The sequence below is a fragment of the Phocoena sinus genome, chromosome 12 (genome assembly GCF_008692025.1).
Source record: "Phocoena sinus isolate mPhoSin1 chromosome 12, mPhoSin1.pri, whole genome shotgun sequence".
Taxonomy (NCBI): domain Eukaryota; kingdom Metazoa; phylum Chordata; class Mammalia; order Artiodactyla; family Phocoenidae; genus Phocoena; species Phocoena sinus.
The window spans coordinates 77,774,817-77,797,270 of record NC_045774.1 but is presented as its reverse complement, the minus strand read 5'-3'; the positions used below and the strand labels follow the sequence as shown (position 1 = coordinate 77,797,270).

At 37.1% G+C, this 22,454-nt stretch overlaps 1 pseudogene; it reads left to right on the top strand.

Moving 5' to 3' along the window:
• Positions 1 to 270: 270 nt before the first annotated feature.
• LOC116763331 lies at positions 271 to 15,001 on the top strand (annotated as a pseudogene).
• The last annotated feature ends 7,453 nt before the right edge of the window (positions 15,002 to 22,454 follow it).

Sequence of the window (22,454 nt, the reverse complement as noted above, 5' to 3'; positions counted from 1 at the left end):
TAGAGTTTTGCTCAGATTTTGCCAAGAAGAAAATTTGTAACAAATTTACCCCCCCAAAATTTACTTTTTAGAACTTTTTATATATCAGAATTGCAGATAAGACATGGATCTAAATACACATATGTAACAGTTGAATTATTCAGGTACTCGGCATGAAATAATAAGCTTCACACTCAAATTAGGGTCTTTCAAGGAAGGCTTATAAAGAGAATATTTTCAAAGGTGTGGGCACTGTGACGATATTAACAGCAGAGCTGTTACCACCCTAGGATGCAAAAATATGACCATAAGGAGCAGGTGTTAGAACCTGAAGGAGAAAGTTCTATAAAGAAGGCTACCTTGAAAGATCAAAGAGCACAGCAGTCTGAGGTAACCTCTCAGAAGGTCCCTGACTTCATTCTCCTCCCTCCTTCGGGTCTCCTGAACCTAACTGGAGACCACGTGGCAAAGGACCTACCTGTTGGTCCGTACCTGTCAGTAGCCTCTGGGACATAGATCAGCGTGGAATTAGATGGAAAGTACGTATGGGGAGGTCAAGGAAAAGCTATGATGCAGAGGTACAAAGACATACTCAAAAAATACTTACGGTGAATAACACTGGGGTATAGAGGAAAAGAAAGGGTGAGGGAAGAGGAAGAATAAGACACATGAGATAGATCATGGTACAGAGTAGCAAATTTATAATCTGTGTACAAAGTACACAGTACAAGGTGAGGACAATTCTGTAAACTTATAATCACTAAAACAAGAACAAAATCCTTGTCAAAGATCAGAAATACACACTGCCAAGCAAGAAAAAGTATGGCCAAATGGTCTTTCCCAGGTGTTGTAGCCACCTAGACACCTACCAGCAATATATTAGGACCTATTTTCCCACAGCCTTACAGAATTGTAAAACTTTTGAAATTTGCTGAGCTGAAAAGTAAAAAATGGTATCCTAATGTAGCTGACCCCATTTTCTCTTCAGTAATTTAAGATTCAAGGTATATCATATACCAAATTTCTACATGTCGCTGTATCTATTATTGAACTTCCTATTTCATTTCATTGTTTTGTCTATTCATTTGCCAACATCATCTTAATATAATTACACAGGACTTTTACTATGTTTTCATGTCTGGTAGAACTAGTCTTCTCAGACTCTTTATATTTTGGAGAATTTTCCAAAAATTCATTTGTTTATTTTTCCATATTAGCTTCAGTTTGTCCAGTTAAAAAACATGCTTCGTGGGGATTTTATAGCCATTGTGTTAAGTTACAAAAAAACTTAGAAAAAAACAACATATTCTGAAAGCTCTGTCTTCAGAATATTGTTGCAAATGTATATAAACTTTGAACTGCTAAGAATTTATCCTACAGATGTGGTGCACATGTATGAAATGCTTTAAGTACATGACTATTCATTGTGACATTGTTTGTTATACCATGCCGAACACATCATAATCTAAGTCAAAAGGCAAACGACACAACGGGAAAAGTGTTGACTCCTGGCACGGAGAAAGGGTTGACCTCCCTTACATATAGTGAGATTTCTGTAAATAGTCAAGAAAAATCCCCATAACACAATAGGAAAATGGATAAAAACATGAAATGGCAGCCCATCTCCACACCAACCAAAAGCAAACAAATAAACACAAACAGCCCCTAAGCAAATGAAAGCTTGCTTAAAATGACTCACATGTAAGATAAAATTAAATTAAAACTTACTGTGTAAAAGTGTCCTCTGTTGAGGAGGCTGTGTGGAAACAGTTGCTCTCATACATTGTTGGTAGGAGTACAAACAGGCAGAGTGTCTGTGGAAGGCAATAGTCAAATACCAAAATTACAAATCACATACTCTCTGATTTGATCATCTCACTCCTGGGGATGTGTCATGCAGATACACATAAATTTACCACAAATATGTATAATTATTTTTAAGCCATAAATTAGAAATGATTCAAGTATCCATCTGTAGACCATTACTTAATTAAAGTATGGTACTTCATAATGCCATATAATGAAACTGTAAAAAGAAATGCGGAATCTCTCGATAAACTGTGACATTTTTAATGATATCTTACTAAGATAAAAGAAAAAAAGTATGTGCAATACTCACTCGAAAGAAAATGAAATACTTAGGTATAAAGCTAACAAAACATACAGAATTTATATGTTATAACTTACAAAATGCTGGTGATAGAAAGAGGATCTAAATAAATTAAGAGACATACCATGTTTATGGTTTGGAGATTCAACATAGTTAACATACAATTCTCCCCACATTGATCTGTAGATTTAATGCAATTGCTATCAAAATTGGAAGGTATTTCATAGACATACACAAGCTTATTCTAAAATTTATGTGGAAAAGCCAGGAACCTAAACAAGCTAAGACTATTTTGATAAAGCAGAATAAAGTGGGAGAAATTACTATACCTAAAGTTAAGTCTTACTATAAAGCTACAGTATTCAATTTTTACTATAAAGTATTCAGTATTCAAGGCTTACTATAAAGGTACAGAACTATAAAGCTACAGTATTCCAGCTACAGTATTGGCAAAGGTGTTAATACATATATCAACAAACAGACTAGATAACCCAGATAGAAATACAGTCAACTGATTTTTAATAAAGGTACACAGTGCACAGCAAAGGAAACCATAAACAAGACCAAAAGACAACCCTCAGAATTGGAGAAAATATTTGAAAATGAAGCAACTGACAAAGGATCAATTTCCAAAATTTACAAGCAGCTCATGCAGCTCAATAACAAAAAAACAAACAACCCAATCCAAAAATGGGCAGAAGACCTAAATAGACATTTCTCCAAAGAAGATATATAGACTGCCAACAAACACATGAAAGAATGCTCAACATCATTAATCATTAGAGAAATGCAAATCAAAACTACAATGAGATATCATCTCACACCAGTCAGAATGGCCATCATCAAAAAATCTAGAAACAATAAATGCTGGAGAGGGTGTGGAGAAAAGGGAACACTCTTGCACTGCTGGTGGGAATGTGAGTTGGCACAGCCACTATGGAGAACAGTATGGAGGTTCCTCAAAAAACTACAAATAGAACTACCATATGACCCAGCAATCCCACTACTGGGCATATACCCTGAGAAAACCATAATTCAAAAAGAGTCATGTATCAAAATGTTCATTGCAGCTCTATTTACAATAGCCTGGAGATGGAAACAACCTAAGTGCCCATCATCGGATGAATGGATAAAGAAGATGTGGCACATATATACAATGGAATATTACTCAGCCATAAAAAGAAACGAAATTGAGCTATTTGTAATGAGGTGGATAGACCTAGAGTCTGTCATACAGAGTGAAGTAAGTCAGAAAGAGAAAACCAAATACCGTATGCTAACACATATATATGGAATTTAAGCAAAAAAATGTTATGAAGAACCTAGGGGTAAGACAGGAATAAAGACACAGACCTACCAGAGAATGGACTTGAGGATATGGGGAGGGGGAAGGGGAAGCTGGGACGAAGTGAGAGAGTGACATGGACATATATACACCACCAAATGTAAAATAGATAGCTAGTGGGAAGCAGCCGCATAGCACAGGGAGATCAGCTTGGTGCTTTATGACCACCTGGAGGGGTAGGATAGGGAGGGTGGGAGGGAGGGAGATGCAAGAGGGAAGAGATATGGGAACATATGTATATGTATAACTGATTCACTTTGTTATAAAGCAGAAACTAACACACCATTGTAAAGCAATTATACCCCAATAAAGATGTTAGAAAAAAAAAAAGGTACACAGTGATTCAATGGAGGAAAGATAGTATTTTCAACTAATGGTGTTTGAACAATTAGGCACCCATAGACAAAAAAAAGAAAAGAATCTCAACCTAAAACTCACACTTTAAGCAAAAATTAACTCAGTTTGGGACGTGGGATTAAATATGAAACAATATAAAACTTTTAGAAAAAAAATGATCAGAAGAAAATATTTAAGATCTAGCAATAAAAGAGATTTTAGCCTTGACACAAAAACCCAATCCATGAAAGAAAAAATTGATAAATTAGATCTAATCAGAATTTAAAACTTTTTGAAAGCCCATGTGAAGAGGGTCAAAAGACCCACTGCAGATTGGGAGAAAATATTTGCAAGGTATATATATCAGACAGATGTCTTATATCTAGAACATGTAAAAAATTCTTAATATTCGATAGTAAACTCCCCAAGTCCAAATATTAAATGGGCAAAGACATGAACAGACACATCTTCGGAAATAACATACACATGGCAAATAATTACGTGCTAACATCACTAGCCATAAAGAAAATTCAAATTAAAACCACAATGAGATACTACTACACATGTATCAGAGTAGCTAAAAGACACAGTGGTAACACCAAATGCTCGCACTCGTATGCTGTGGTGGGGATGTAAAATGGTACATCCGTTCTGGAAAATAGTTTGGCAGTTTCTCATAAACCTAAACATGCATATGTCACTTCACCAGCACTTTTACTCTTGGGTATTATCCCAGAGAAATGAAAACTTACGTTAACGTAAATGTTCATAATATTCATGAATGTTCATAGCAGCTTTACATTTGTAATAGCCAAAAGTTAGAAACAACCCAATGTCCTTCAATAGAAGAATGGTTAAACAAACCAAGGGACATCTTTATGGTGAAAACTACAGCAGTCAGAAGGAACTAACTGTTGATACATGCAGCCACTTGGATGAATCTGAAGGTGACAATGCTGAGTGAAAAAGCCTGTCTCAAAAGGTATATATGTAAGTTTCTACGTATATAACATTTTCAAAATGAAATTTTAAAGATGGAGAACAGATTAATGATTGCCAGATTTCACTAATTTTACACAAATACATGTAAAACTGGTGAAATCTAAATATGCCCTGTAGATTGTACCAATGTCAATTTCCTGGCTTCAATATTGTGTTAAAGCTATGCAACATGTTACCACTGAGTAAACTGGATGAATGGTACAAGGGACCATCCTATACATTTTTTGCTACTTTCAGTGCATCGGTAATCATTTATATATTTTTATATGAATACAAATATATTTCATATATTATTTTCTATATATTTATCAAAATCATTTCAAAATGGCAATGTGAAGAATTATGTGTATAATGTGCTATTGTTTTGTGGAAAAGGGGAGAGGGGAAATAACATATATTTGTTTTTGCTTACGTATCCATAAAGGAACTCCAAAAGTATACTAATGACAGTGATTACCTGAATGTTTGTAGGTTGGGGGAACTGTAGCAAATAGGAGACAGATGTAGAAAGACATATATATATATATATTTTTTTTTACATTTTGAACCATGTTAATCTATTTCTTTTTTTTTTTTTTTTGCGGTACACGGGCCTCTCACTGTTGTGGCCTCTGCCGTTGCGGAGCACAGGCTCCAGACGCACAGGCTCAGCGGCCATGGCTCACGGGCCCAGCCGCTCCACGGCCTGTGGGATCTTCCCGGATCGGGGCACAAACCTGTGTCCCCTGCAACAGCAGGCGGACTCTCAACGACTGTGCCACCAGGGAAGCCCTATTTCTTATTTTAAAAAGTAAATAATTATTATTCTAGGCATAAAAATAATTATAATGACCATCATTCATAAAAGAACACAACACCAAAATATTTGAATGATGTAACCTTGGATTTAGGTCAGGTATTCAAATTTTATTACTTTATTAAAATTTTACTTCATTATTATTTCTCTTATTTCTGTTGATTTAAGGAAACTTGACCACTGGTCAGGGCTGGTTTTGAAAATAACACTCAGAAAACACAGCATTCATTCACACCAATGTTACCCAGCTGCCAAAATGAATCTCTTTTTGATTTGCAGTACTGTGTTTCAGCATATGCAAAGCATTGTTCTTTTGGACTTTAGAAACAGGAGAAACAAAGAGATCCTTTAAATAACCTCCACAAATTGAAATAGAATATGCCTCTCTGTGCTTTAGTGTTCCTTGGGAAATAGACTTATGTGGTACTAGTTGTACATTTCCCAAAAAAGAAAACAAAGAACAGGAGAAAAGCAAATTTCAAAACTCAAAAGAATTTTTGGAAACAGTCAAGAGCAAATGAGGGGCCTCAATAAAAAATGCACAGGCAGCCTCTAAGCACAATTTATTAATGCAGCATATAAAAGTAAAATGCCAGCCACCTCAGATACTAATGGAAATCAATAAATGTCAATGTGCATAGTGCTGCTGTGATGGAAATCTCTGCTTTTTTATTTATCTGCTACAACAGAGAAAAGTGAAAGTTGGTAACTTAGGCCAATAAAATATTAAAGATACTCTGAGGTTATTCACATTCAAAACTGCAATTACCTGCTAAGTTAAAGGGCCATTTTTCTAGGTATCTAAGCTTTATGTATCAAAGCTAATTTTATTTATTTAGCCACACCACAGGGCTTGTGGGGTATGAGCTCCCTGACGAGGGATTGAAACCATGCCCTCCGCAGTGAAAGCGCAGCGTCTTAACCACTGGACCGCCAGGGAGTTCCCAAAGCTAATTTTAATATTAGCTGTCTATGCATTTACTTTTCTCGTTGCTTCTTTCAGTATACATACAAAGCAGTGATCAGTTTAGCCAATGTTTACAGGAGAAAGGAACAGACTTTAAGAAACTATGAAAGCAAATTTAAGAGCTCTAAATTCATGTTGTTGTTTTTTTTAAGTACACATGGGAACACACAAATGTGTTAGCAATTGGACAATCTATCATTATTGGGGAAAGGCAAATGTCTTGAATTTCAATGGCAGCAACTCAGTGAGGCCAGAGGGTCTACAGGAAGGGTGCTCTGAAGAGGGAACGCGTCTGGGAGCAGAGTCTCCCTCTGTACACACTTTCTTCCACTGAGACCACTGTCATCACTAGCATGTCTTCCAAGTTTGGGGACATTCAAAGCAAGTATTCAAAGAATGATAACAGCTGACCCCTCTGGCCTGGTCAATTTTCACCCATACCAGTTTGGCCCACGCTCTCACTGCTCTACCCTTTCTGCTCAAATGTCCCCTTACTAAAGAGGCCTCCCTTGGTACTCCTCACTAAAAGAGCACACCACTGTGTATCACTCACAGTTTTCTTCCCAGCACTATCACCACTGCCTGTTTTATATGTACTTGGTTATTGTCTCAGTCCCTCTCAGGAATGTCAGCTCCATAAGGACAGGGATTGGACAGTTTGATTCAATTCTGTGTACCCAGTATCTGGAAAAGCAATAACTCAGTAAGTCCTTCTACTTAAACCTCACAATGATTCTGTAAGTAAACGGATGCTAAAAATAACTGGGTTCCCCAAAGTTACCCATTTGATCAGGGGGAAATTTTATGACTCAAAGTCATATCTCTGAGTTCTAAATTCTATGTTTTTTCCAGCATATCACGCAGCTTCTCATTTTGATTCTGTGAATTACTTTAAATCTGGAAATTCTCATCAAGTCTTTGTGGAAATGGGGCATTGTGAAGAGTAAGTGTCCACCTAAAAAGAGCACGTACTTTTTTAATTAGTTTGTTATATAATTCCTCCTTCATGTGCACAAGCAAAAACTTTTTTCCAGAAACACAGAAAAATATTCAAGTATACTTATAATTAAGAATAATATGGAAACAAAAAAAAAGTGTCACTTTTCAGGATAAATTTAGATGCTAATGCAAGGGCATTAATAAATCAATGAAACTAACTGCAACTATTTAACAATTTACTAAACATTTATAGAGTATCTTTTATAGGTCAGAACCTCTGCTAAGGCCATGGAGTTATAAAGATAAATAAATAAAAATCCACGTCCTTAAAAGTGTTAAATCCACTTCAAGATATAGACATATAAGTAAAAATACAATATAATGGAACCAGAGGCTTTTGTAAGTCGTTAGGAGAGCAAAGGGAATCAGTAACCAGTTCAGCCTAGGAGCATCAAACAGAAGAATTGCAGTTTGAGCTGCATCTTGGAATATAAGTAGACATTCCCAGGCCCAATAGCAAGAGGGAGTAGCAAATATATGAAGCCGGGAAATGATATGTGTATTTCAAGGACTAGGACATTTAATATGTCTGGGCGTCAGGTACATTGAGAAGGTACAGCTGGAGATGGGACTGTCAAAGAGCATAGCAATACCACCTAAATATCCTTAAGAAGATTCAGTGAGATGATGCATGTAAAACCATCAGCATAGTGCCTCACTATGTTCTGAATAAATGCTGGCACTTGGAATGGAATGGAGGAATCGAGATTTTTATATATCCACAATTCCAAAAGAAAAAATGTCTCTTGGTGTAAAAATAAATCCATTATTTATCAAATAAAATTCTTTATTGGGGTCCCCACGTGTTTAGAAATGGCAAGCATATTATTTACACAGAGCAGTATTCAAAACCAGATAGCGATCTTATCTGATGTTTTCAGCAAGAACCGATATACGTGACAGGGAGTTTAAGAAGTAATGAAACAATCCTGTATTTAGAACCAGCCGTGATATGGACTTCACTTGCTTGAATAACAGGCTGATTTTACAGAGAAGAGGGTGTGAGTTTGATTTCTTTTTTCATTACTCATGACTTCAATCCTTAGGGAAATGACAAGATAATTTAATTCCCAAACACTCATTTGGGAGTGTCAATGATAAATGATTGGAAATATTGCTGCTCCCATCACACGGCTTTTCTTATTGGTTCTTGCCTCTGTACTTCTTTCTTCTCTTCACTCAGCCCCAAGGAGCGAACTTGATATTGGAGCGATAAAGCTTGTCACAATAAACGTAATCTTCTGTCACAATCTTTCTCTTTTTCCCCTTTTCTGTTGTCTTCCCCTAAAAAAATCTTCAGTTTGATCCTTGCATGGCAACTTCATACTTCTGTATGACTGAGGGACAACAGGAATTAATTCCACTGTTTGTGCCAGTCAGCACAAGAAAGTTGTAATTTTCCTTGTCACTGCATCTTACAACCTCCTAATGAGCAGCTCTAATGGTGGGCTATTGAATTACACAATAAACAAAAGTTTTCCATCATTTAACATTTGTTCAAAGACTCTGCTGCGGGTCCACGAGAGGAGAAAGAAGAGAAATGTGCACTTATCCAGTGAATTCAATCAATGCAAACTGCAAATTTAGTTATTCAGGCTATCAAAATCTGTTGTTGTTATTATATTAATGCCTAAATTATTTGAAAAAAATTATCCTAACCTTACATGAAAGCTTGGCCTTTGTTGACATAAATGTGCCTAACAAAAAAAAAAAAATGATTTTGTATTCTAATTGAAGAATTGTTTATTTTGCAAATGAGTAAAGGGAGATACTTGGGCTAGTTATGTTTGTCTGAAAGGATGTAAGGGCTTTATTACATAGAACAGGGATCAGAACCCTTTATCTTGTGGGCCAGACTGAGGTCTTATGCCCATAAAAGTCTACTGTCTCTACCTCTGGACCTATGAACTGCCAACCCACATGGTTGCAGCCAGGATTCCCACCAGGCTCTTCCTCACCACAATTCCCACTGAATAGCAGGGACTCAGTGGGAAGGACACAAGAGCCAGAACAATGCCTTCCTTCTGGGGGGCATGGCCTTCCCACCCTAGCTCCTGCCAGCTTCCCTCCTGCTTTAGGCTTCCTTCCATAAGACTCATTTAGTTCATCATAACCTCATCCCTTCAGAAAAATCTTCCTTCACCATCCTGTGCAAAAGTACAGTAGGCATTTCTAGAAGGAAAATGTGATCCCATGAAGGACCAGTGTATGGAAATTTGTATTTAAAACATTAATGACAATGGAAGTACAATTGTGCAGAAAGCATAGAAAATGAGGTTGCCCATTTAACTTTGCTTTCTGGTGCTGAGACGTTATTTGGCTCTTAAAGTACCATGACCTTTAATTGTGAACTTTCCTGTTGAAAATCTTCTTAGAATGTATTAGTGCACTTTTCATCCTGAGTAAGTAATATCACTTAGCCTTTTTTGATGATTCAGCATCTTGCAGTAGTTTGTTAAGAACAGAGAGGCAGTTTCTCTTTTAAGATAACACATTTTTCTTTCACTTGTACGCTTTTAACTAAAAGACTTTTACAAAACTATGTGGTTGAAAAATATTTTACTAAGCATTATCCTGCAAGGTGAAACATTCATTCATTCATTCTTCATGCATTCATTTACTGAGCACTTAAGTAGTTCCTACAAAGTGCAAAGCACTGTGCCAGGCTCTGGAATGCAATGGTGAAGAACACAAAAACCTCTAAGAAAGGAAGAATGTGCGGGCCAAGTTCACCTTATATTCTCTTAAGATACTGTTGAACACTCCCGAAAACCCATCTGTACACCTGCAGCATTACCATCCACACAGCATGTGGTAGAAAGACTGCAAACACAGCATAAATGCAAGACAAATACCTCCATCTGGAAGAACCTGAAAAGATTCTCAAAGGTGACCGGGACTTAAAGAATGAGGAAGAGGAGGGGTTTAGCATTTCAACCACATTTTTCAATAACCCTACATTTTCTTGCTCTGCTAACAATTATTCTTAACTTTCTGGGGAGCCCCATAAAGAATCTAATAAAAAATGTTAATAAGTTGTATATCCATATACCTATACACGCACACACACACGCACACACACAACCTCTTCTTTATCAATGGACACAGGTTGCTTCCATATCTTGACTGTTGTAAATAATGCTGCAATGAACATACTGGTGAATATATCTTCTCAAATTAGTGTTTTTGTTTTCTTCAGAAAGATACCCAAAAGTGGAATTGCTGGATTGTATGGTAGTTTTACTTTTACTTTTTTCAGTAACCTCCATACTGTTTTCCATTGTGTCTGTACCAATTTACATTTCGATTAACGGTGCACAAGGGTACTCTTTTCTCCACACCTTTACCAATACTTGTTATTTCTTATCTTTTTGCTGTTAATCATCTGATGTCTTTTTGTGAGGTTGTAGTTCATTGTGACTTTGATTTGCATTTCCCTGATGATAAGTAATGTTGAGCATCTTTTCATGTGCCTGTTGGCCATCTGTATGTCTTCTTAGTAAGAATGTCTCTTCGGGTCCTCAGCCTTTTTTTCATCTTTATTGGAGTACAATTGCTTTACAATGGTGTGTTACTTTCTGCTTTATAACAAAGTGAATCAGTTATACATATACATGTTCCCCTATCTCTTCCCTCTTGCATCTCAGCCTGTTTTTTAACGGGGTTGTTTGATTTTTTTTTTTTTCAGTACGCGGGCCTCTCACTGTTGTGGCCTCTCCCATTGTGGAGCACAGGCTCCGGACGCGCAGGCTCAGAGGCCATGGCTCACGGGCGCAGCCACTCCGTGGCATGTGCGATCTTCCCAGACCGGGGCACGAACCTGTGTCCCCTGCATCGGCAGATGGACTCTCAAGCACTGCGCCACCAGGGAAGCCCCTGATTTTTTGATATTGAGTTGTAAGTGTTCTTTGTATATTTTGGATATTAATCCCTTATCAGATATATCACTTGTTAATATCTTCTTCCATTCAGTCAGTGCCCTTGTTGTTTTGTTGATAATTTCCTTTGCTGTGCAAATGTTTTTTAGCTTGATGAAAACTATTTATGTATTTTTGTTTTTGTTTCCCTTACCAGAAGAGACATATCCAAAAAACTATTGCTAAGATAAATATCAAAGAGCATACTGCCAATGTTTTCTTCTGGGAGTTTTATGGATTTAGGTCTTACATTTTAGTTGTTAGTCCATTTATAGTTTACTTTTGCATATAGTGTGAGAAAGTAGTCCAGTTTGATTCATTTGCATGTAGCTGCCTAGTTTTCCCAACACTATTTATATAAGAGCCTGTCTTTTCCCCATTGTGTATTCTTGCATTCTTTGCCATAGATTAATTGCCCATATATGTGTGGGTTTATTTCTGGTCTCTTTAATATGTTCCATTAATTTATGTGTTTGTTTTGTGCCAGCACCATACTGTTTTAATTACTGTATCTTTGGAGTATAGTTTGAAATCAGGGAGCAGGGTACCTCTAGTTTTGTTCTTCTTTCTCAAGATTGTTTTGGCCATTCAGGATCTTTTGTGTTCCCATACAAATTTTAGAATTATTTGTTCTAGTTCTTTGAAAAAAGTCATTGGTATTATGATAGGGATTGTATTGAATCTGTAGATTGCCAATGCCCCTTTTTAATAATATTAATTCTTCCAATTCATGAGCATGGTATATGTTTCCATATGTTTGTGTCAATTTCAATTTGTTTTGACATCTTATGGTTTTCAAAGCACAGGTCTCTCACCTCCCTGGTTAAATTTACTCTTAGGTATTTTATTCTTTTGATGCAATTATAAATGGGATTGTTTTCTTAATTTCTCTTTCTGCTAATTCATTGTTACTGTAAAGAAATATAACCAAAAATATATATATATATAAAATCAATTTCTGTATATTAATTTTGTATCCTGAAACTTTACTGAAATATTTATTGTTTCTAATAGTTTTTTGTTGGTGCCTTTAAGATTTCTATATATAGTATCATATCATCTGCAAACAGTGACATTTTATGTATTCCTTTCCAATTTGGATTTCTTACATTTTTTTTTCTTGTTTGATTACTGTGGCTAGAATATCCAGTACTATGTTGAAAACAAGTGGTGAGAATGGGCAGCCTTTTCTTATTCCTGATCTTAGAGAAAATGGTTTCAGCTTTTCACCATTGAGCATGATGTTGGCTGTGGGTTAGTCGTATGTGGCCTTTACTATATTGAAGTATGTTCCCTTACTACCCACTTTTTTGAGATTTTTATTATAAATGGATGTTGAATTCTGCCAAAAGCTTTTTCTGCATCTATTGAGATGATCATGCGATTTTTATCCTTCCTTTTGTTAATGTGGTGTACTGAATTGATTGATTTGTGGATATTGAATTATCCTTGGATCGCTGAGATAAATCCCACTTGATCATGGTGTATGAGCTTTTTCATGTGTTGTTAAATTTGGTTTGCTAATATTTTGTTGAGGATTTTTGCATTTATATTCATCAGTGATATTGGCCTGTATTTTTTTGTGTGTGTGTGTGGTGTCTTTATCTGGTTTCATTATCAGGGTGATGCTGGTCTTATAGAATGAGTTTGGAGGTGATTCTTCTTCTTCAATTTTCTGGAAAAGTTTGATAAGGATAAGTGTTAACTCTTCTTTAAATGTTTGATAGAATTTACCTATGAAGCCCTCTGTTCCTGAACTTTTGTTTGTTAGGAGTTTTTTGATTACTGATTCAATGTCACTACTGGTAATCATTCTATTCATATTCTTTATTTCTTCTTAATTCAGTCTTGGGAGATTGTATGTTTCCAGGAATTCATCTATTTTTCTAGTTGTTACAATTTGTAGGCATAGAATTGTTCGTAGTAGTATCTTTGATCCTTTGCATTTCTGTGGTGTCAGTTGTAACTTCTCTCTCATTTCTGACTTTATTTATTTGGGTCCTCTTTCTTTAATTAGTTGGTCTAAAGCTTTATTAACTTTGTTCATCTTTTCAAAGAACCACCTCTTAGTTTCATTGATCCTTTCTCCTGTTTATTTAGTCTCTATTTCTACTCTGATCAATATAATTTCCTTCCTTCTATTAACTTTGGGGTTTTTTTGTTCTTCCTTGTTTTTTTCGGTGTAAGGTTAAGTCACTTATTTAAGATTTTTCTTATTTCTTGAGGTAGGCTTGTTTTGCTCTAATTTTCCTCTTTGAACTGCTTTTGCTAAATCCCATACATTTTGGAATGTTGTGTTTCCATTTTTATTTCACTCAAGGTATTTCTTTATTTTCTCTTTGACTTTTCAATGACCCCACTGGTTGCTTAGTAGCAAATTTTTGGATTCCACATGTTTGTTTTTTCCACTTTTTTTTGTAGTTGATATCTGGTCTTATGCACTTGCAGTCAAAAAGGATGCTTGCTATGATTTCAGTCTTCTTAAATTTACTGAGATATGTTTTGTGGCCTATCATGTGATCTATCCCAGAGAATGCCCTATGTGCATTTGAAAAGAATGTGTATTCTGCTGTTTTGGAATGGAATGTTTTATATATATATATATATATATATACACTCTATATATATTCTATCTGATCTAATGTGTCATTTAAGGCCAATATATCCTTATTGTATTTTTATCTGGATGATCTGTCCATTGATGTATGTGAGAGTTAAAGTCTCTTACAATTATTCTGTTACTTTCAATTTCTCCCTTTATGTTTGTTAATATTTGCTTTATGTGCTTCTATGTTGGGTACATATATATTTACAATTGTTATATTTTCTTGTTGGATTGATCCCTTTATCATTATGTGATGTCCTTCTTTGTCTCTTGTTACAGACTTTGTTTTAAAGTCTATTCTGGCCTTTTTGTTGTGCTGCCCACACTCATGGGCCACTCTCCAGTGGTGTCTGATCCCCATGTACTCCTTTCCTCCACACTGGCACTGACATGATGCTGTCCTGCAGCCTAGCCAGCACCTGCTTCTGCTAAGCACCATCACCTCTGACATCATCGTGATGGCCAGCCACAGCTGGCTTAAGTCGAGTGACAATATCCACACGTTCTCACTGTGATGGTGATATTTTCACAAGAGTGGCTACAGCAGGACTTACAAGGATGGCTGCCAGATCGTCATGACGTGCATGTGGGGAAGGGGAGCTGCCACCAAGCCCTTCTGTAGCTTTATCATCCTGGTGATCTGTTTCATCCTCTCCTTCTTTGCCCTCTGTGGATCCCAAATGCTTGTCCTTCTGAGACTGAATGGTGGCTTCCTGGCCCTGGCTGCTGTGTTCCAGATCATCTCCCTTGTAATTTACCATGTGAAGTACCTAGACTTTCAACCTCATACCAACCCTCCTGTCACTACATCTATAACTGGGCCTAGGTCTTCAGATGGGCAGTCACAATTATCCTGATGGCTGTGCTTTCTTCTGTTTCCTTCCCAACTATGAAGATGGCCTTCAGGGAAAAGACAAGCCCAGGTATTTGTACACATCCACCTAAGTTGGGAAATGAGCAGAAGAAAATCACTGCTACTGAGATGGACTACAAAGAAACTGTTTTCCTCAGAATAATTTGAACTTATTTTTATGGCAATGTTCATAGAGTTAAACTAGGCAAAGTGCTAAAATAATTTGGGAGAAAATGTTTCTTAAATGGTGTTATAGTTTTATATTCATATTTTACATGTGTCTTGTAGAGTTAAACAAGACTTACTCTTTTAACTAATTATCTATAAGATGCCAATATTTTCTTATAACTATCTATGCCATTTATACTGCATTTGTAAAAGAATGTGAATATTAAAAATACCACTTTATAAGGTAATAATAAGAAGGCTTCAGCAATTTGAGTAACCTAATCAAGTTTTTGTTTTTCCCAGATGGAATGGACTAGGTCTATTAAGCACTAAGGAAAAGAGGGAGATATTAGTAAAAATTGTTACTGACCCAATATTCTAAAAGAAGTACAATAAATAAATATTTTTTAAGCCTCCAGCTATTTAAAGCAAAAATATTTCTTAAATATGTATTATTTGTGAGAATTTCTAATTAATAACCTTAACAAGTGAGTTCTTTCTAAGCTTCATGTTAACTTGATATGGCATTGAGGAAAGTATTTTTTCATGGCCATAGCCTGTTGCAGTAGCAAGGCCTCCTTAAGTAGTAAAATTTTAAGATAAAATTTTCTCATTTAAAGTGGTTTATAGGGTTGGAGTGTGGGAAAATGCTATACTAATAAATCTGTACTGTTTTGTGTGTGTGTGTATGTGTGTATTTAGTACCAGAATAGATGAGACTGAAAGATGGACTGGTCATGACTGATGGATAGGATTAGGCTGTTCAGTAAAGCATCAGCGGTTGGTTCCTATAACAAAAAAGTAACATTAAAAAAGGCTAAAGAGAAGAAATGGCTTGAGTTTTTTATCTTAGTTTTGACTGGGCTCTAATCATATAGACACAGCTTCTAATAGATTGCAGCTATAAGCAAAAACTTAATCTAGTTAAAAACCTGGTTTTCCTTGACAAAGAGATTTTTAAAATCTGATGCAAAACATACAACAGGAGAATTCAGGGATCTGAGGTTTATCTGAATGGCAAATATATGATACACCATATGGATTTTTTTTACCCTTTGTACTTACATAATGAAAACAATTCATTTTATATATCAAATTATTATTTTATAAGTTGTAAGAGTGAGTAATTGTAGTTTTCAGTATGAACTTTTCCCAGTAAAACAAGTGTTCTAATCTTGAAAATAAATAAATACAGTCTATTTTATCTGATATAAGTATCACTACCCCAGATTTCTTTTCATTTCTATTTGCATGGAATACATTTTCCATATTCTCACTTTCAGTCTGTGTGTGTCTTTAGATCTGCAGTGAGCCTCTTGTAGGCAGCATATATATCAGTCTTGATTTTTTATCCACTCAGCCACTCCATGTCTTTTGCTTGGAGCATTAGTTCATTTACATTTAAGGTAATTATTGATAGGTATGTACTTATTGTCATTTTGTTCGTTGTTTTCTGCTTGATTTTGGAGTTATTCTTTGTTCCTTTCTTCTTCTTCTGCTCTCTCCCCTGCTCGCTCCCCTTGTGATTTGATGACTATAGTTAGTCTTACGTTTGGATTCCTTTCTTTTTGTTGTGTTGTTGTTATCTAGTTTTGTTATATAGCTTTGGTTGGTGGTTACCATGAGGTTCATATATAATAACCTGTGTATATATGTGATTATTTTAAGTTAATGGTCCCTTAAGTTCAAAAACATTCTAACTACCCTTCATACTTACTCTCCCCATGTTCAATGTTTTCAACATCATATTTTACATTTTCTGTTTGGTGTATCCCTTTAGTTATTGTGTATATAGATGAGTTTACTATTTTTGTCTTATAACCTTCCTATTAGCTTTATGAGTTGTGGATCTACTACATTTACTGTATGTTTGCCTTTACCTATGAGATCTTTTTTTTGTAATTTTTGTATTTCTAGTTGTGGTCTTTTCTTTTCAGCTTAGAGAAATTCTTTGAACATTTCTTATAATGCCAGCTTAGTGGTGCTGAACTCTTGTGTATTTTGCTTGTGTGTAAAATTATTTATCTGTATTTCCAATCTGAATGACAGCCTTGCTGGATAGAATATTCTTGTTTGTAGGGTTTTTTTCTTTTACCACTTTCAATATTTTGTGCCACACCATTCTGGCATGCAGAATTTCTCCTTAAGAGTTTGCTGACTGTCTTATGGAAATTCCCTTGTACTTAACTAGCTGCTTTTCTCTCAATCCTTTGAGAATTCTCCCTTTATCTTTAATTTTTGCCGTTTTATTTATAATGTATCTTGGTGTGGACTCTTTGGGTTCATCTTGCTTGGGACTCTCTGTTCTTCTCAGGCCTGGATGTCTGTTTCTTTTCTCAGATTATGGATGTTTTCAACTATTATTTCTTCCAATAAGTTCTCCACCTCTTTCTCTCTCTCTTCTACTGGGACATCTAGAATGTGAATGTTAGTACACTTGATATTGTCCCCCAAGTCTCTAAAATTATCTTCATTTTTTAAAAAGTCTTTTTTCTTTTCTGCTTGGGTGGTTTCCACTACTCTGTCTTCTAGTTTACTGACCCATTCCTCTGCATCATCTAATTTACTGTTGATGCCTTCTAGTGTACTTTTTATTTCAGTTAATGTATTCCTCAGCTCTGTATGGTTCTTCTCTATAGTTTCTAAATCTTTGTTAAACTTTTCACTGTGTTCATCAATTCTTCCCTGAGTTCACTGTGCATCTTTATGATCATTACCTTGAACTCTTTTTTTTTTTTTTTTTTTTTTAAATTAATTAACTTATTTATGGCTGTGTTGGGTCTTTGTTTCTGTGCGAGGGCTTTCTCTAGTTGTGGCAAGCGGGGGCCACTCTTCATCGCGGTGCGCGGACCTCTCACTATCGCAGCCTCTCTTGTTGCGGAGCACAGGCTCCAGACGCGCAGGCTCAGTAGTTGTGGCTCACGGGCCCAGTTGCTCCGCGGCATGTGGGATCTTCCCAGACCAGGGCTCGAACCCGCATCCCCTGCATTGGCAGGCAGATTCCCAACCACTGCGCCACCAGGGAAGCCCCCTTGAACTCTTTATTGGACAGGTTGCTTAGCTCCACTTTGCTTAGTTCTTCTGAAGTTTTGTCTTGTTCTTTTGTTTGGAACATATTCTTCTCCCACCTCATTTTCTGTAATTCTCTGTGTTTATTTCTCTGTATTTGGTAGATAGGTTACATTTCCTAATCTTGGAGAAGTGACCTTATGTAGGAGATGTCCTATGGGCCCAGCAGCTCACTTCCCTCTGGCCACTAGAGTTATATGCTCTAGGGGTTCCCTCTATGTGGACTGTATGCACCTTTCTATAGTGGCAGAGCCAACTACTATGCATGTGCTGGTAGGTGGGGCTGGCCCTTGGCTAGTTGGCTGCCAGGCCCTGCCTCATTCAGTGGCTGCTGACCCACTAGCAGGTGGGCCTGTGTCCTGGCATGGCTGGTAAAGGGCCTGGGGGTGGAGGGCGAGGGCTGGAGCTGCTGTCAGCCCACTGGCAGGCAGGATTGTGTCCTGAGGCAGCTTCCTGGAGGACTGGTGGGTCCTGGAGCTGATGCCAGCCTGCCGGAGGATGGGTCCAGGTTCTAGCAAGACTGGCTGCTTGGCCCAGGTTTCCCAGGACTCTTGTTGGCTTGCTGGTAGGAAGGTAAGCCCCTGGTACTAACCAGCTAGAGAAAGGACACTGAAATGGAGTGTCCTTGTGGTAGAATGAGTACCCTAAAAATTGCTGCTGTCAGCATCTATGTCTCCAGGGGGTATCCCAGTGGCTTCCTTCCTGTCCAAGATCAACAGATGTATCTGACCCAGGCTTCTTTCAAATTGCTGCCTCTGCACTGGAACTCAGAACATGTGAGATTTTGTGTTTGCCCTTTAAAGTGGAGTCTCTGTGTCCTACAGACTTCTGGATCTCCTATATGCAAGCCCTGCTGGCTTTCAAAGCCAGACATTCTGGGGTTTTGTCCTCCTGGTACAGGACCCCTGGGCTGGGGACCCTGATGTGGGGCTCATACCCCTCACTCTTTGGGGAGAATCTCCGTAATTGTGATTATCCTCTTGTTTGTGGAAGTGTGAATCTTGGTTATACCTTGTCTTTGCCCCTCCTACCTGTCTTGTTTCGGTTCCTTCTTTTGATCTAAAATAGGTCATAGGTATCATTTCTTAAAGGTAGGGGAGGGAACTCCTTCGTGAATGAAAATAATCTGGCCAGTCCATTCGCCCTGCTGTGTTAGACTGTGGCAGTTGCTATAGCAAATATCTGTGTTTTATGAACATCACCAAGTAACACTAGGAGTCAAAGATGAAAACAGACTTGATTAAATGCAGACTAAGTGACCTTTAAAATTATTTCATTGCTTCCGGACAGTGGTTTGGGTTATTGTGGACAAATAGCTACTCAGTAGATACTTGTGGTACTTGGGGCTGCATCTACATGAGGCCAGGAAAGCCCCCTCCATGTGTCTGCCAGAGTCTTTCCCCTTAGAAATACACACCAGCCAGCCACCTTTACTATGGAGAAACCCACAGTGAACATTAAGAAGCACAGCAAGACAGCTTATATGTGCTCAGTTCTGTTTTTCTAGCTGAATACAGTGATATATTTACCATCCCAGATTATCTTTTCTTCTGGCAAACTTGAATGCTCATGGTATCTAAAATAATCAAAAACCTTACAGAAATATACAGTACAAAATGCAACCATACTGTTAACTAAAACTAGAAAGAAGGTAAGTTTTGTGTTCAATAATCTCTTAAATTTCACTCTTCCCCTGGGGCCCTCACATGACTGCTTGTGACATGCTGCTACTCTTTCTCGTCTATCTAGAAGTATTTGAGTTATAGCTCAAAACCAGTCCTTTCTTATCCCCTAATATTCAAAAATCAGATTATTTTAGGGCTCCCTTGGTGGCTCAGTGGTTGAGAGTCCACCTGCCGATGCAGGGGACACGGGTTCGTGCCCCGGTCCGGGAAGATCCCACATGCCGCGGAGCGGCTGGGCCTGTAAGCCATGGCCGCTGAGCCTGTGCATCCGGAGCCTGTGCTCTGCAACGGGAGAGGCCACAACAGTGAGAGACACGCGTACCAAAATATATATATATGGCAAGTGGCTGAACGTTCTCCATGAATGCTCTTGGGATATGATAGCTTTAGGTATGCAATGGTTAAGAGCACAAGAGAATTCTGATTCTAATGTGTATTTGATCTAACTTTGAACAGATTACTCTCTCTCAACCGAATTCCTATTATTTAGATTGAGATTACACCTCCTCCTAGGATTGTTTTGAGGATTAAATGATATAATATATAGACACTAAGCACTGTGCATAATGCAACATAAAAGCTTAATAAGTTGCAGTGTATTTTTACCGATATTATTTTCTGCTACTCTGTTGCCATGTTATCCTGTAAGTTTTACTTTACTGCAAACAAAAAATCAGATTATTTTAATGTTCTGGGCTCCGACAATCTACAGCACTCAGAAACTCATTTACATTAAGGTGTAAAGGACTGATGGCTAATGGGATGTAATAAAACTTCAAGAAGTATTTATATTTTAAAACAAAGGAAATGAATCCTTAATTAATAAACATCAGGCAGGAAACAGGGTAAGTTTTCTAGAATCTCTTAAATCCCAGCATATGATTGATTTGCAATAGCATCAATAGAACTGGTTCCAAATCATAAGTCTGTACAGTTCTCACTTTCAACAATAAAAGGGATCACAATGATGAATGGTCCAAAACATTCACTGTTTCCAGCAGAACTACAGATGTTGGCAACTTCCTTCCTTGGATGTCTGAGTGACCCGAGATCTTACATGTAACTTATATGTGCTGTTGTATGTCTAGTGTCTATTAGATTGATTGCATCAGGCTTAAAGAGTCTTCCATTTGAAGAACTTGTAATAAAATATTTTTTCCTCTTCAGGAAAAAGAAAAACAATAAAAGGGATGTTATGAACACGGAAGCATAGCATATAATATCAGACCCTTGCTCCTAAAGACAGGAAAGGAAGCTGACAGAATAGAATACTAAGTTCTACTGAGCAATCACATTGCTCCAAGAACTGTCTCAGGTGTCTGCACTTATTATATAATGCAATCTTAAAGTCTTTTCAAGAGGGACATATTAGCCCTATTTTAGGTATAGGAAAACTGACATTTACAGGGATTAAATAGCATGTTCCAAATTGCATACTAATAAGGAGAAAAAACAGAAGTTTAAACAGTTTTTCTGACTCAAAATTCCATGGTCTCTGGATAGACACCTGGCTTATTCTGTCTGAACAGAGGGAATCCAATCAACAGCTACCATGTTTTAAGCACCCTCTGGACTGAGCACTGCCACATGGCAGTTTGCTTAATCCTCATCACAAATCTGTGGGTAAGACACTATTTGGTCCACATTAACATGTGAAGAAATGGATGCTCAGTGTGGTAAAGGTCACAGAACTGGCAAGTGGTAAATCTGGAATTGGAGCCAAGGTCAGCCTAGGTCTAGATTCTAATTCCAAATTTACCAAAGTTTGTATGCTGTGTATTTTTTGTTTCAACTAAAAATGGGTGATGATACTCAAAGACATAGGGCAAAAAGCATTGGGGGCAGAATTTTCTCCAATTTATATATCTCTTTTATCCAAAACAGAGGAGATTCCACAGCCCATACTCACTATTGTAATGTTTGCTCCTTGATGGAAGCAAATTTTTTCTTTTATGTCTAGTCTAAGTGTTTTGGTTTTATGTCAGTTTAGTGAATACTGATAAGTTTTTGCCTCCAAGATTTACTGCTTTTGTTGTTAGTGGTAGTGTCTTAGAATTCTGGGGAAAGATACAGAGGGGAGAGGAAAATAACGAAAGGGAAAGCTCTTGGCAAAGAGGGGCTGTGATAATAATACACACAATTTAAAAACAGAGAAAAAATAGCATTAATTTAAAAGTTTTTATCTATATAATGAGAAAACAACCCTAATACCTGAAAATATCCTGTTACTTGCCTGAATTTACTTTTCACTCAGAAATTTGACTCCATGTAAAAATAGGCATATGTCTCAAGTACCCAAGTTTTTGACATATGTATATCGCTCAGTAACTTTCCATAAAAGGGAAATATCTCCTGCCATGCATTACTCATCACAGCCAAAGCATTTATATTTAATACTGCCAAATCCAGCAGTTTAAATGTACCTTTTTATCTATACCAACTCCCTTGGAAGAGGCAGGGGCCATGATGTGTTCCCTGGATGGTCAAGGTTGTAGTCAGACAGAGAGGGACAAGAGTTTGGGAGGAGACCAAGAAGGAAACCTGTGTTCCCTAGACACAACACTGAACTTATAGATAAACCCTTAAAGTTCTATTCTACTTTACTGTTTCAGATTAGCATTTA